The sequence below is a fragment of the Panthera leo genome, chromosome B1 (genome assembly GCF_018350215.1).
Source record: "Panthera leo isolate Ple1 chromosome B1, P.leo_Ple1_pat1.1, whole genome shotgun sequence".
In the NCBI taxonomy this organism is placed as follows: domain Eukaryota; kingdom Metazoa; phylum Chordata; class Mammalia; order Carnivora; family Felidae; genus Panthera; species Panthera leo.
The window spans coordinates 158,419,370-158,436,697 of record NC_056682.1 but is presented as its reverse complement, the minus strand read 5'-3'; positions in this window follow the sequence as shown (position 1 = coordinate 158,436,697).

Here is a 17,328-nt window from a genome sequence, read left to right as displayed (position 1 = left end):
ATCTATGTTATTGAGCCCAATGCATAGCCTCCATCCCAGCCACTGTGGCCACTTTGTAAATGGGCCCATTAAACAAGCAATTTAGCAACCAAGGATAGAAAGCTAACTTATATCCACACAACAGGTAATTTTATTCACTTGATTGGTGAGTGCCTTCACCTCAATGCAGAGATTTTATGTGGCCCATGAATATTTTCATACTCTGAAATGTGTATTCACTATCCTCTCTTGTAGATTCATACTTGTCACTTATTTTCCAAGCTGTTTTTTTCCAGTACCATGACCAACAACTAACCTGTTATCTATGGACTATGAATTAATGTAGATTTTTACATCGAGTCATCTATCTCTCCTTTCAGATGATCACAGCAAGTGGACAAGCAGATACACTGACCAAAACTCCCCATCCCAATTTTCAAGGTTCTACTACGAACCTTGAAGTTAGCATCAAAAATCTGAGGAAATTGTACATTTAACTGGTGTTGCATCTCTATAGCACTAACAATCAGGCTTTGTATCTGATCCACAGTCATGTGTGAAAAAGCTTCATAGAGGCTATCTGCACTTTGAAAAGGAATGTCAGGCTTTGAGTTAATTTGTGTGTGTGCTTAGTTAGAAGTAACAAGTATATTCCAGATTTTTACATTAGCAATGTCAACATAGCAACTAAATGCCATAGAAAATTGAGCTCTCAAAGCCTTTTTCCAGTGCACCTCATCTCATGCCACCTGTGATAATTTGAGTAACTGTGGTGCTACTACAATCATGAGATCTTATTGTCCCTTAGCAAAGAGATAATCTGCATGCTCATCAAATATGTGAGACATCAGTCCTAAAACCCAAATTTTAGAGTCTATTTCCTGGGAATATTCCAGGAAAATTTCTTGTTATCAGCCATGGTGTTAGCAAGAAACCACTGATAGTTAAAGAGATCATTAAAGAGAGTATGAAAATGGGATTATTTCTAAGGGAGGAGTTAAGGGTAACAATGAGAAAGGATAAACCTCCTGGGAATTAGCAACAATTATGAAATGGTTACCATGAGCTAGTTTTAAGGGGGAAAGAAGGGAATAACATTACTGGAACTCACTGAGAGGAGGCACCTGACTAATGATTAGGTGGAGAGGATATTAGCCATTGACAACACTGCAGACCAATAGTGAGAAGTTAATGGACTCTCTCCTGAACCCTGCTCTCCTTTCAGTGACTCCCATTGGTTGAATGCACCTGGAAAATAGAGTGGAAGAGATCTTGACTGATGCAGACCATAAAGTTTAGCAACCAAAACACAGAGAAGGGTTAGGCATAGTTCTGGACGAGTAAGTGGAGAAAACCCAGCACAAAGCACAGACTACTTATATTTTTGACTAATAAATGGATTCTTTTGGATTCACTTACTTTCATTTTGTTCTTTTAGCTACAAATATATAATTTTGTTAATTAGAAAACAACCCTACAACTTCTTTTGAGGTTGAGATACAGAAAAGTTTGCTGCTTTATTGCCCACAACTGGAACATAGGTACCATGAGGGTGGGGAATTCCCTGCTCCAATCCTGTGTTAGCTTACTAGGGCTACTATAACAAAGGAGCACAAACTGGGTAGCTTAAATAACAGGAACTTATTGCCTCACAGTTCTGGAGGCCACAAATCTAAGATTAAGGTGTTGGCAGTGTCAGTTCCTTTTGAGAGCTGTGAGGAAGAGTTCCTTTCCATGCCTCTCCCCTTGCTTCTGGTGGTTTGCTGGGACTCTTTGGTGTTCTTTGGCTTGTAGAAACATCACACCAATCTCTTCCTTTATCTTCACAAAGTTCTCTGTGTTGTGTGTGTGTGTGTGTGTGTGTGTGTGTGTGTGTCCAAATTTCTCCTTTTTATAAGAATACCTTTAAAAAAATTTTTTTTTAATGTTTATTTATTATTGAGAGACAGAGCGAGATAGAGCGTGAGCAGGGGAGGGGCAGAGAGTAGAGGAGACACAGAATCCAAAGCAGGCTCCAGGCTCTGAGCTGTCAGCGCATAGTCCCATGCAGGGCTTGAACTCACAAACCACGAGATGATGACCTTAGTCCAAGTTGGACACTTAACCGACTGAGCCACCCAGGAGTCGCAAGAATACTTTTTTATATTGGATTGGGTCCACCCTACTCCAGTGTGACTTCATCTTAACAGATTATATCTACAATGACCCTATTTCCAAATAAAGTCACATTCTAAGGTTAGGATTTCAACATATGAATTTTTGGGAATGCAATTCAACCCATAATAGATCTTAATGCCTAATACAATGTATGGCCTGGAAACCTATGAAACCCTATTTATCTATTTTTAAAAATTTGGGGAGTGTTAAATCTTATACCTTATACATTAATTCTACATCTGATTCTCTTCAATTTAAGAAATTTGAATTAGTATCAGAAAATAGCGTCTTCTATTTGCCCCTAATAATTAATTAGCAATAATAAGAGCTATGTACTACATTGGGTAATAAATCATTTTACTAAGTTCCACCTGTGGTAGTGCCCACTCAGCCAGTTTCAGAGACAGATAGAAATCTCTCAAGCCCATAAATGTCATTCTGATTTCTGAATGATCAGTTTACTTCCTGCATCATGAAGTTTGATTAAAAAATTATTGCTTGAAGCTCATAAAACAATCCAATCACTTTCAAATCTAATTTTTATATTTTTCCCAGTGATAATCTGTGCATAAGAACAATTAAGATCATTTTTGCCAACCACCCTCTGAGTCATTTACCCAAGTTAATTTCATTTGCCATCCTGCTACTTCCTACTCTTAAATCCATCTTTACTTTCTAAAATCTATGAGCTGCTTTTTCTTTTCCAACATCTAAAATTTATAGGAAACTTTTTTTTCCCCATTAAACACTGTCCAACATTTTTGAACATGGAAAAAAAGACTGATATTTTCAATTTCCTCCTCTAATTTTCTCCTCTGCCAAATCTTGAATAGCAATAATGTGTTTATAAAGCCTTTCTGCAGGAGCCCATCCATAGTACCTGACAGAGCAGTGCTGTGTAGAGAGCCCTGGAATTGGAGCCCAGTTCCTGAGTTAGGAATTGTATTAGGAATTTACGTATTAAACAAGATAAGGTTATATATCACTATGCATAAGCAAGTATTAATTTTGTTTTCTATAATCATTTAGCTGTTATTTGATCCTTTCATCATCTTCACTACAGCCCTATTATAAACTTCATTTAATAGATGAGGAATTTTTTAGAGATTAGTCAATCTGCCTGAAGGCATGACTCAGTAGTGGTAGGAGAGTTAGGATTAGAACTACAGCTGTCTTCCTTCAGAGCCCACCATCATTTCTACCATCACCTACTATTCAAGATCAATTCAACAAAGTAGCATGCTGGGCCCTCCTCTAACCACATCTTATTTTTCTGCCTTGAACTCTCTTTGCCCAGATAACTAGGTAACTCCTACTCATCCTTTGGGATTCTTCTTTCACATCCATTATGCAGTAATACCTGCCCTCTTCATACTTGTCATTTCTCCTTGGTGGAATTTATTTCATTCATAATTTCCCAAGGTTTTATGTCTATCTTCCTCATAAGGAGGTAAACTCTCTTAGGGTAGGGAGTGTCTCTGATTTCTTTACCACCATATCTTCAGCACAAAGTTCTCTTCCTGAGTGGGCACCATATGTGTTCCTTGATACACAGACGAATGAGAACACATATGTCACTATGTTTGTCTTGCACAGAGCCCAGAAGACAAAGATACAGTCCTGCAAGTTTTATGCACAATAAGTCTCAAAAACAATTCAGAGAAAAACAATTAGGATTTGTAAAGGAAGCAACTCTTTCTTCTCAAATATTCTGAAAATTTATACAGGAGATAATAGCATAATGTCTACTTTAGAGGCCATTTAGACTCCATGAAATGCTATAAAAACACATATACATATATAAAACATGATATCCTTTTCTACTAAGCTATAAAAAATTGATGCATTTGATTAAAATAAGAATTAGTGCCAAAAGACACTAGCTTGGGGTAATATTTTCAATTTTAATTGGAATTTTTATTGTTCACAGCATATGTTCTCACAAACATTGAACCTATGCTTTACATCTTCCATTTTAGAGATCATAGTTTATTTACTAGATTAGACATATTTAAAATTCACCTTATTAAGGTTTTAATGCAAGTGTGAATCAGAAAAAAAAGATATAAAATGGTTTTCATTTAAGCATATCAAATTATTTCTTCATAGTAGAATGCATACTTATTACTGATACTTATTGATACTTATTACTATGGAAAACCCGTAAGTATTAGCTCCTCAAATTTTTGTCCAATAAATTGTAGTCAAGTGGTTCTCCAACCTTCTGAACTTCAGAATTATTTGGGTGAGCATCTTAAGATAACACAAATGATAGCACTCCATTTCTGGAGATTCTTCATATGTCTGAAATTGATGCCCTGAAATCTACATTTTGAGGAATTCTCCAGTGATTGAGATTTTCACATGGGTTTGGAAACAACCAAAATCTTCAGTAACAACAATGCAAATATTACTTTATTTCCTGGATAAGCCACTTCTTTTTTTTAATTTTTTAATGTTTATTCATTTTTGAGAGACAGAGACAGAGCATGAGCGGGGAAGGGGCAGAGAGAGGGAGACACAGAATCTGAAGCAGGCTCCAGGCTCTGAGCTGTCAGCACAGAGCCCGATGCGGGGCTCGAATTCACAAACTGTGAGATCATGACCTGAGCTGAAGTTGGACGCTCAACCGACTGAGCCACCCAGGCGCCCCCTGAATAAGCCAGTTCTTAATAATACATTAGTAACTTGGGAAGGTGAATTATTTCAAACAGCAGTCACTCAAACTTTTACCATTCTTTTTCCAAACAAAATATAGGTGTTGGGAACTTTCATCATCCTTAATTTAAATAAAATTGGACATAAGGGTAGGCAGTAATCTTGGGGGTGAATTTAAAATAATGGCACACAAGTGCCATATTTTATGCACTGAGACTATATTTCAAAGTATAGTAGGAGGCCACATAAAACTCAATTTGCGTCTTATACATATCTCTCCTCAACATGTGGTTTTCTTTTAAAAGCAGAATAAAGATTCATGACCAGAAAACTGAGCTAAAAACAGGTATGATGAGTATGTAATTTTCAAATCTTAATTTTGCTATTTCTTAACCTAAATCCCAAATTACTTTCAAAAGCCTCCATTACTCCTGTATTATATAATGCTTCGTTTAAGAAGCCAAGTTTTGGAAAAAAAACTGTAGGAGAACTTTACTTAGAGCCATTATGCATGAATACAAAGACTACCTTAGCCAAACTTCACAGAATTGGTCTACAAAGAGATGGAGGTGGAATAGGAGAGTGAGAGAGAGCGTGCTTTTATTTCTTATGAATGACTTTTTTTTTCTTTTTGAAATGCTATATTTAACTGTGAAACCATTTTCCAGGTCCCAACAGTATTTGTGTGAGCTAGAAGTTCAACAAATGTTTTTCTACAGCAGTCTTCAAAGTGTCTGATAGAAGTGTTAACAATGACAGAAAAGGCAGTTTAGAGTGGTGTTTACCATGATAGGGTGACATTACAGACATAGCTAGTCTGGATGAAGCTACATGCAGATCACATATTATAGTTGGCTTGAGGACAGATGGTTCTTCTCTTGAACAGAAATCAGAAAATCTGATGGCTCATCTTTGTCTGCCAAGTTGAGTTAATTTCTAAATATCTTCATGACTGAATTTTCTCTCCTAAAAATCTAGAATGGATAGGTTTGATTTACTTTGGAAGTTGGGGGTGGGGGGATGAGTGTGCATACTCATTTCTTAGTTTTTCAAGTTTTATACTGTACAATATTAGGAAATTCATGATAGTTTTGAGAACTAGGAAAGAGGATAAAATAGGGATTTTCTTCTTCCTTAATATTTTCCAGTTTTCACTTTAATTGGAAAAACAGTTTAGTTTTTAGTTTCCAAACATTGTTCCAGCAGTTTGATTTGTCACATAATTACAGCACAAAGCACATACATTAGGGAAGTTTGAATCAGTATTTCAAATAGTCCTTTGACAATGGTGGATTTAACATTTGAGATTTCAACAATTCTCCAGTGACCCTAAGGTTGTGTCATGAAAAAATTTATTATTTGGATTAAACACAGATTTGAACTCCATGTGTTGAGACACTAGAGCCTCTCACTGATATAGACACTTAGCCAAGTGGAACTCAGGTGCTCTTTGGGCTTCTGTTCATTGTCGCTACTAAAATAAATGACTTGAGGTCCCAAACACTTTACACTTCATGAAAAAGTAGATAAAAACCAATTTTGTACACATGGAAGAGGTAATTAATTTGAAATCTACATATAGGAAAAATGTGCTTTTTTCTTGGAAGTGAGGTTTGAAAAAAACTGAGTCTGTAGTCCCATTTCCACATTTATGAAGATACCAAGATTTATTGTCTTCTGAATGTCAAGATTTATCTCTTGAATGTCAAATATCTCAGGTTTGAGTCTCTACTTTGATAGGATGAAATTTATTGTTTCTTCTCATGAAAGCTGTCATTGAACTTTGTAGCACTTTTAATTCAAACTTAAAGATGAGGAGTAATTTAACCTTCCTCACTATCCTCTCTTTTCCTGCATTATGCTACCATTTGAATGGTAAATTTTAATAATATGATCCATAGGGCTGAATTCCTCAGGCAACTCTCTCCTCTATCCTACTCTCAATAGAAAAATCTAGTCACACACTTCTCTAAAGAAGACATCCGGATGGCCAACAGGCACATGAAAAGATGTTCAACGTCGCTCCTTATCAGGGAAATACAAATCAAAACCACACTCAGATACCACCTCACGCCAGTCAGAGTGGCCAAAATGAAGAAATCAGGAGACTATAGATGCTGGAGAGGATGTGGAGAAACAGGAACCCTCTTGCACTGTTGGTGGGAATGCAAATTGGTGCAGCCGCTCTGGAAAGCAGTGTGGAGGTTCCTCAGAAAATTAAAAATAGACCTACCCTATGACCCAGCAATAGCACTGCTAGGAATTTATCCAAGGGATACAGGAGTACTGATGCATAGGGGCACCTGTACCCCAATGTTTATAGCGGCACTCTCAACAATAGCCAAATTATGGAAAGAGCATAAATGTCCATCAACTGATGAATGGATAAAGAAATTGTGGTTTATATACACAATGGAATACTACGTGGCAATGAGAAAAAATGAAATATGGCCTTTTGTAGCAACATGGATGGAACTGGAGAGTGTGATGCTAAGTGAAATAAGCCATACAGAGAAAGACAGATACCATATGGTTTCACTCTTATGTGGATCCTGAGAAACATAACAGAAACCCATGGGGGAGGGGAAGGGAAAAAAAAAAAAAAAAAAGAGGTTAGAGTGGGAGAGAGCCAAAGCATAAGAGACTGTTAAAAACTGAGAACAAACTGAGGGTTGATGGGGGGTGGGAGGGAGGGCGGGGTGGGAGGGAGGGCAGGGTGGGAGGGAGGGCAGGGTGGGTGATGGGTATTGAGGAGGGAACCTTTTGGGATGAGCACTGGGTGTTGTATGGAAACCAATTTGACAGTAAATTTCATATATTAAAAAATAAAAAAAAATAAAAATAAATAAATAAATATTAATATTTTTAAAAAATAATAAATAAAATAAAAATTCTGGGGCACCTGGATGGCTCAGTCAGTTAAGTGTCTGACTCTTGATCTCAGCTTATGTCTTGACCTCAGAGCTGTGAGTTTAGGCCCTGCACTGGGCTCCATGCTGCGTGTGGAGGCTACTTAAAAAAATAAATAAATAAAAAATTAAAAATTAAAAAAAAAAAAAAAAAAAAGAAAAATCTAGTCACAAAGAGGTTCATTTGAAGCTATGGCTATTAAACGTGCGTGCATATGCACACACACATACACACACAAGGATTTAAAAATTTTAAAGAATTTATGGGGTTTATGTGGATAACTTTGAAGAATGAGAAACTATGTATTGAAATGTGCCCTTATGGTATTCTAGCTGGAAGGATAGAAGACAAGAATTTATGTCCATGCCCAAATCACAAAAAATAAAAAGTAAAGAAATTTATATGAAAAGGAGAAATCTATAGGAGCAAGTTACAGTGATGCAGAGGAGAGAACTAAGTTTTGAAGCCTCATTCTAGATAAAGTAGATGTGTTGTATTTATAAGAATGAGTGACAAGCAACTATCATTAGGCTTAATGGAGGGATCTGATTAGGAAGCATGTGGATTCTGAAGTAATCTTGAAATAAAAAGTACATATATGAATTAAAAATGATTAATTCAGATGAAAATCTTATAGAATTATAGCAAAATTTATGAAAATCATCTTTCCAAACTTTTGGAAATGTCTTTCCCATCCACCAGCCTTCTATGCTACTTAAGATTCCTCTTTGGCATTTATTTATTTATTTATTTATTTATTTATTTATTTATTTATTTATTTTTAATATATAATTTGTTGTTATTAGCTAGCATACAGTGTTTACAGTGTGCTCTTGGCTTCGGGAGTAGATTCCTGTGATTCATCACTTACATACAACATTCAATGCTCATCCCAAGTGCCTTCCTCAATGCCCATCACTCATTTTCTCCACCCCCCACCCCCATCAAGCCTCAGTTTATTCTCTATATTTAAGAGTTTCTTATGGTTTGCCTCCCTCTCTGTTTGAAACATTTTTCCTTCCCTTCCCCCATGGTCTTCTGTTAAGCTTCTCAAATTCCACATATGAGTGAAATTATATGATATCTGTCTTTCTCTGACTGACTTATTTCACTTAGCAAAATACCCTCCAGTTCCATCCATGTTGTTGCAAATGGCAAGATTTCATTCTTTTTCATTGCCAAATAGTATTCTATGGTATATATGTGTATATACACATATATATCACATCTTCTTTATCCATTCATCTGTTGATGGACATTTGGGCTCTTTACATAATTTGGCTATTGTTGATAGCACTGCTGTAAACATTGAGGTACCTGCACCCCTATGAATCAGCACTCTTGTGTCCTTTGGATAAATTCCTAGTATAGCTATTGCTGGATCATAGGGTAATTCTATTTTTAATTTTTTGAGAAACTTCCACACTGTTTTCCAGTTTGGCTGCACCATTTTGCATTCCCACCAATTGCATTCCCTTTACTCCACATCCTTGCCAACATCAATTGTTTCCTGAGTTGTTAATTTTAGCCATTCTTACTGGCATCAGGTTGTATCTCAATTTGGTTTTGATCATGTGTCTGTTAGCCATTTGGATGTCTTCTTTCTTTGGCATATCTTTAAAATTAAAGTTAATTAATATAAAGTTTTGTTATCTTTGATGTAAGTAGGCTTTCAAAACACCAAGATGAGGGGTGCCTGGGTGGATCAGTCATTTAAACATCCTACTTCAGCTCAGGTCATGATCTCGCAATTTGTGAGTTTGAGCCCCACATCGGGCTCTGCACTGACAGCTCTGAGCCTGGAGCCTGCTTCAGATTCTGTGTCTCCCTCTCTCTCTTCCCCTCCCCCATTCATGCACGCGCGCTCTCTCTCTCTCTCTCTAAAATAAATCAACATTAAAAAAAAAGAACACACACACACCAAGACGAGTGTTTCGGTAAATTATTGGCAGAGAGAAAGAAAAGGAATTGAGAAAGGAATATTAGAACTTCTTTTGAAGAGTGATAAAGAACTATAACAACAACATTAATAATGCAGAAAATCAAAGAATAGGATTAAGGCAGAAATAAATGACAGAAATGTAATAAACGTGCATGATTGAGTGGACTTCTGTGCAACTTACAGGAGATATTAAGAAATTAAGGAAATTTGCCACATAGTTTCAATTACTGAGCTGAGAAGTTAAAAAAATGAACTGGGGGAATGAACAGAGAATAAATGAAAGGATTTAGAATGCACGGAAGGAGGCAAAGAGATGGCAAAACAATGTAAAGTGATTGGCTTAGTGGTAGGTATTAAAAAAAGAGTACATTAGAAAATGACAATTGCTTCATCACGTATGATTGAACAAAGTTACACTTCCCCTAGGACTATATATGAGGATGTTTATAGATTCAAAGCTAGTCCAAACAAAGCCAAGAGATACAGAAAAGATATGAACAGGAGATGCAAGTAAGTGATAGGAGTTTGTGCAATGTAGGCCAATGAATAGTAGATGAAACAAGGAAAAAAAATAACGTAGCAAATTTCAAACATGAAAATACATAGATTGCTCCTGAATCTGGAACACTTCTGACCTGTGATGCAACTTAAGAAGGACAAAGGTGAACATCTCATCCTTTTAGACTTCACCAACTGATGTGTGGAATCAATTATCCATTTGTTTTATAAGACTTATTAAACTAGTCAATACTGTACAAGTTTTTCTGGACTTTTTGTTCTGTCTATGGCCTGAACACTTCAGAAGAGTTTTAGGTGGGAATGAAAACCAGAGAGCAAGATCCTCTGAGTTACTCATTTCTTGCCATTCTTTTCATCCATGAACTGCCTCCAGGTTTTTCTAAGGCTTCTTGGCAAGAGGGTCTTCCTCATCTTCATTTTGGAAGGTGTAGAGACACAAAAACATAGTGGTACACATCCAAGCTCTAACAAACACATCATTTTTAGGTCTGATCAAATATGCTACCTAATTCTTGAGACATTCCTTGAATAGTTAGCCTGCATGAATCAGATTCTCCCTTTCCCACCCTCTCTTGTACCTACATTATGACCACATTACGACCCTTGAAAATATAAATGATATGAAAAAGTAAGAAGCTATGTAACTATAGTCCTGGCAAAACAACTAATTGAAATTAATTTCATCCCCGATCTTATGAGGAAACACATGCAATTCTTAAAAAATTTATTATCATTTCTTACTGAAGTATAGTTGACATACAATGTTAAATTAATTTCAGGTGTACAACATAGTGATTTGACAATTCTATGTATTACACACAGTGCTCACCACAATAAGTGTAGTTACCATCTGCCACCGTACAAAGTTCTTAACGATATTGGTGACTGTAATCTCCGTGCTGTACTTTTTATTCCTATGACTTATTTACTTCATAAATGGAAATTTTTTCCTCTTGATCTTCTTTACTTATTTTGTCCATTCCCCCCACCCTCTCTGGCAACTAGCAGTTTGTTCTCTGCATTTGTAAATCTTTTTCTATTTTGTTATTGTTTGGTTGTTCATTTGTTTTTGGGGTTTTTTTTTAGATATCACAAAGAAGTGAAATCATGTGGTAGTTGTCTTTTTCTATCTGACTTATTTCTCTTAGCACAAAATCCTTTAGGTCCATTCATATTGTCACAAAGTTTTACTTGAGCATTATCATAGCGTGGACCACAAATTTACCCTGCTTCTTTTAACATAGTTTGTAATAATCATACACAATGCTGTGTCATATTTTAAATTTTCTTTTTGGTGGTCATTTAATATTTTATTTAATATTATGAAACGCTCAAAATAATTAATCTTTGGTGAAATGAAATTAAAAGTACATTGAGATACCACTAGGTAACCATAAGAATAACTAAAATGAGAAAGATTGGCAATATTAAGCTTTAGTGAGATTGAGGAACAACTGTAACTTTTACATATTGCTAGGGGGAATGTAAAATGCCACAAACAAATTATAAAATCACTTAGAAATACATTACAGAGTTTATAGTAGACTTAACTATATGACTCAGAGATCTCTCTTCTAGATATTTATCCATAAGTGATAATCATATATATTTACATAAAGAGTTTTACATTTGTAAAAGTAAAACCCCAAACTCAAAGCATCCCATATGCCCATGAACTGATAAATTAATTAACAAATGTTGTTTTGGCTACATAACAGAGTGCTATTCGGTAGCAAAAGGGAACAAATTACTGATAAATTCAGCAACACATATGGAGTGCTAAAACATTACGGTAGGCAAAAGAAGCCGAATATAAAATTACTTAATATTATCCCATTTGTAAGTGGTATTATTTTCTTGATTTAAAATGTCAATTTTTGGATGCTAAAAAATAGAAACGCAGTCAATTTTAGTGTATTGACCTTATGTTCTACAGTCTTGCGACACACATTTATAATAACTTTTTATAGTTGTCTTGTATATTTCTTAGTCTGTATAAGACAGACTCAATTATGTCATCTGAGAATGAAGAAAGTTTTACTTTGTTTCCTATCTGGATGAGCCTGGGATTTTCTTTTTGGGAAGTTTTAAAATCACAAATTCAATTTCTATAATATATATAGACCCATATATCGTGTAGAGACCTAATACACATAATAATTGATCTTTGAAAATTCGTATCTTTGAATTTGTCCATTTTATCTGAATTCTTAATTTTTTTGACAAAATTATTTGTAATATTCTTTTATTTATTTATTTTATTTTGCATGGCTGTAGTATTTACAGTGATGTCACTTTTTTCATTCTGAATATTGGTGACTTTTTTTTTTTTTAAATCTTGACCTAAGATAAATGGTTATTTATTATTTTGAATTTTAAAGAAACATTGCTTGGCTTTGTTGATTTTTTCTGCTGCTTATCTGTTTTTTGAAACATTGCTTGGCTTTGTTGATTTTCTCTGCTGCTTATCTGTTTTTTATGTCATTAGTTTCTATGCTTATCCTTATGTTTTTCCTTCTGCCTACTTTAGGCTTAATATTCATTTGTAGTTTTTTAAAGTGGAAGATGAGATGTTTGGTTTGCAAAATTTCTTCCTTTTTAATATTGATGTTTAATGCTATAAATTTTCCTCTAAGCAGTGCTTTAGCTGCATCTCTAAGTTTTTAAATATTGTATTTCATTTTCCATCATTTCAAAATATTTCTGTTTTCTCTTTTAAGTTTTTTCTTTTACTTGTATGTTACTTACATGCGTGTTTCTCATTTTCAAATATTTGGAGATTTTCCAGATATCTTTTTTTGTTAGAAAACAAACTCTGCTTGTTTTCATTCTTCTAAATGTATAGAGACTTTTAAAAATGAAAGTAGATGATCAATCTTAGGGAATGTTTTATAAACACTTGAAAAAATTGTATTTAGCTATTGTTGAGTAGAATGCCAATTATGTCAATTTCTTTCATGTTATTAAAATCCATGTTCTTACCAATTTATTTGTGGCAGGGGCACTACTTGTTTTATTGACTGAAGAGGAATATTGAAGCCCACAGATCTAACTGTGTCTTCTTTTAATTCTTCAACTTCCATCATTTTTGTTTCATGTATTTTGATATTTTGTTACTAGATGCATAGACATTTAGGATTATTATGACTTCTTAATGAACTATATCTTTTTCACTATAGGATGTACCTTTGTATCTTTTTGTTCTGAAGTCTACTTATCTGGTATTAATACAGCTGCTCTAGCTTTCTATTGATTAGTGTTTGTGTGGTATATATTTTTTCATCTTTTCACTTGTAACAAATTTGAGTCTCTGTATTCAATGTGGAATTCTTTTATTTATTTATTTATTTTTTAATTTTTTTTAACTTTTTAAATTTGTTTTTGAGAGAGACAGAGACAGAATGTGAGTGGGGGAGGGGCAGAGAGAGAGGGAGTCACAGAATCTGAAGCAGGCCTCAGGCTCCAAGTTGTCAGCACAGAGCCTGATGCAGAGCTTGAACTCACGAATTGTGAGACCATGACCTGAGCCAAAGTCGGACGCTTAACTGATGGAGCCACCCAGGCACCCCTCAATGTGGAATTCTTTTAATAGGATATAGTTGCATCTTGCTATTTTATTTATTCTGACACTCTCTTCTCTTGTAATGAACGTATTTAGATCACTTAAAGTTCATGTAGTTTTGGTATAAGTCTAAAATCTAGGTATTTGTTTTCTATTTTTCCATCTTCTGTTACTTCTCCTTTTTCTTCTTCTCTGTCTTTTTTCAGATTAATTATTTGTTTTGGTTTCATTTGTCTCTACTATGGGCATATTAGTGATATATTTATTTAGTGGTTTCTCTCAGGTTTGTAATATATCTTTAACTTATCACAGTCTATAGTCAAATAATACCAAACCAGGTCACATATCGTGTGATCCCTCTTGACTTTTTTGATAATGTTGTCATGTGCTTTACTTCTACTCATGTTATAATCCTGACAAACATTCTTATGTTTGCTATACATCATTATCATCTTAAAATATTAAAAATTGAGAAAAATGGCTTTAGTATTTACCCACGTAGTTAAAATTTCTTGCATTCATCATTTTTTGTGTAGATTCAGATTTATCTTTGGAATCATTTTTCTTTTGTTAGAATAATTTTTTTTTATGATTTCTTTCAGTACAGTTTCTGCTAGTGATGAGTTCTATCAGATAATTTTGTGTGTAGAATTGTTTTTGCCTTCAACTTTAAAACACATTTTCTCTGGGTATAAACTTATCACTGATAGTTTTTTTTTTCTTTTAACAGTTTACAGATGTAAATTAATTTCCTTGTGTCTTCCTTAGACCATTACAAGAAGCCAGCTCTTGTTCTTAGCTTTTCTTTTTTAATGTAATGTGTCTTTCCTGTCCTGCAGCCACTTTAAAGGTTTTCTCTATGTCACTGATGTTTTAGCAGTTTCATTATGATGTTTTATTGTATTTATTCTGCTCAGGGTTGCTGAGCTTCTTCAATCTCTATGGTTAGAATTTTCAATGACTTTGATATTATGGTAGTTACTTCCTTAAAAAAATTTTTTTTTTACTCACATCCTTATTTTTTTCTGAAACTGCAGTTACACACATGTTTAGCAGCTTAATATTTTTCTGTTGGACAGAGATCACTGGTGTGCTATTCAGACTTCTTTTTCTCTATGGGCTTTATTTTGAGTAATTTTATTGCTACATCTTCAAATTTATTGATCTTTTCTGAAGTGTCTAATATGATGTTAATCTGATATTTGTTTAGTTAAAATATTGTATTTTTTATTTGTATAAGTTCCATTCCACTCTTTTTTTATAGCTTCTTTTTATTTTTCCATCACGTTCATGTTTCTTTTCCATCCCTGTGCATGTTTGTGATTTTATGTTTTTTTTTAAGCCTTTAATCACTGTCATTTCTTGTTCTGTTTTTATTAATTGTTTCACTGGTTATAGGCCATATTTTTCTGCTTCTTTTAATTCCTGACAAGATTTTATTGGTTGATGAATATAAATTTTACCACTTCAGATGGTTGGTTTATGAACCACTTCAGTCCTTTTGTGAACCCCAGCTATTATTTACCTACTAAATGCTTTCCAGTATTTTATTCCTTGGTCACATGGAATTTCAGCCTATGCTAATCCAGATTAGTACTCAACAAAGACTATAGATTTCTAGGACTCTTTCTCTAAGTAGCTCCCTTCATTACATTATTCTGTTCTACAAATGCTAGCTGCCTTAAACATGCTGAACTCCATTCACTGGCTCTTCTCTCTTCAATTCTGTGAGGACACTGGGCTACATTTGTGTTGCCCTTTGTGATCTGCAGGCTGGAAACTGCCTCCATATAGTAAGCTTGGTCAATCGTAGAGTCTACCTCATTGGTTATCCTTCTTTCAATGATCACAGTACTTTGCTGCCTGTTTTCCAATGCCTACAAACAAAAGCTTCATGTATTTTGTCTGATCTTCTAAGTTTCTTTTTTTCTTTTTTCTTTTTTTTTTTTTTTTTATGGTGGAAGAGAAATGTCAATGGCAGTTAATTTTGCATGTGTGGAAGAAGAAATTTTTTCCAGAAATTTCATAAATACATAATTCTTACTGTTCTGGTTACTATTGCTCAGTAAAAATTATCCCTGAATATAGCACTTAAAACAACCATTTTATTTTGTCTACAGTTTTATATGTCAGAAATTTAAGGAGGTCTGACTACAAAGGTTTGCTTGAGGGTCTCTTTTACGGTTGCAATTAGGTATCATGAAAGTTCAAATAGATTGAATTCCAATAAGACTCATTTACATGGCCTGCAGTTGATGCTAGCTGCCAACGGGCCTCTCCAGCATAGTACTCTTGGTATAGTCTTTTTACATGGCATCTGGCTTCCCTCATAGTAACTATCCCACATGAATTGGGCATAAGTGTTATGGATTCTTATGATCTAGATTTGGATATTATATGGGGGTCACTTGTAATATATTGTACTGTTAAAGAACATATAATCCAAGTTCAAAGGGAGAAGAGGGGCGCCTGGTTGGCTCAGTCAGTTAAGCCTCTGACTTCAGCTCAGGTCATGATCTCACAGTTTGTGGGTTCAAGCCCTGCATCAGGCTCTTTGCTGACAGTTCAGAGCCTGGAGCCTTCTTCAGACTCTGTGCTTCCTTCTCTCTGTGCCCCTCTCCCATTCACACTCTGTCTCTCTCTTAAAAATAAAGATTAAAAAAATAATAATAAAAAAAGAATTTTTTCCCTTACCTAATCCTATTGTTTCAGGTAGCCTCAATAACATCATTTATACTGTGAGAAAGAGAGAGGTGGGATGAGGAAGCAATGAAATAGTCAAGCTTTAAGAGGTAATCTAGAAAACAATTTTGCATGTAGTTTTTGGGGGTGCGGGAGAGGGGTAAGGATTTGATGAGCAACAAATAGAAAAGAACTACCAGCTTAAAAGGACAGAATGTGTTAATATTTGGTGATCTTTAAAAAAACATAACTGAAAAAGCCCTGGGACCCAGAGTGACTGCAAAATTTGTTCAGCTCCCAAGGAAGGCAGACATTTTTCATACTTAGTTAGATAATGGATATTCAACAAGGAAATACTTCAAAGAAGGCCAAAACAGAGTTCTCAAAGAACTATTCTTTCCAGAAGAAAGATTTACAATATGAATGGAATATTCCCCTGTTCCCAGGTGTGGGGACTTTGCAGTGCCTGCCCAACAGGATTTTATCCTTTCTATAGACTAGTGACTGCTTTGTGTAATCCAGTCCCTCTTTCCCATATGGGAGATTTTACTGGGGTCTTCTTTTCCTACTCCACTACTGAGTATTTTGAGGGTGTTAAGAGGATAACATGTCAACCTAGGTTGCTGGGTCATGGAAAGATGCATCTGAACCGGATGGCAAGAAACGTACATCACTTGTAGTTTTTGGACATTGAACTTAAGTGCACAAATGGATGAACGTTCAGGGAGAAGATGAATGAGTACAATGTGTGAAAATAAGAGTGATATTTATAAAAGAACATTTACTTGATATTTTTATGAGAATAGAAGGTAGAGAGTAGCAGTAAGTTGTGTGTTTATCAAAACAAGTTCCTCTTGAACACACAACTAGATTAAATTCAGTCTGCCTTGCGGTTAGATGTGACCATGTGACTAAATTA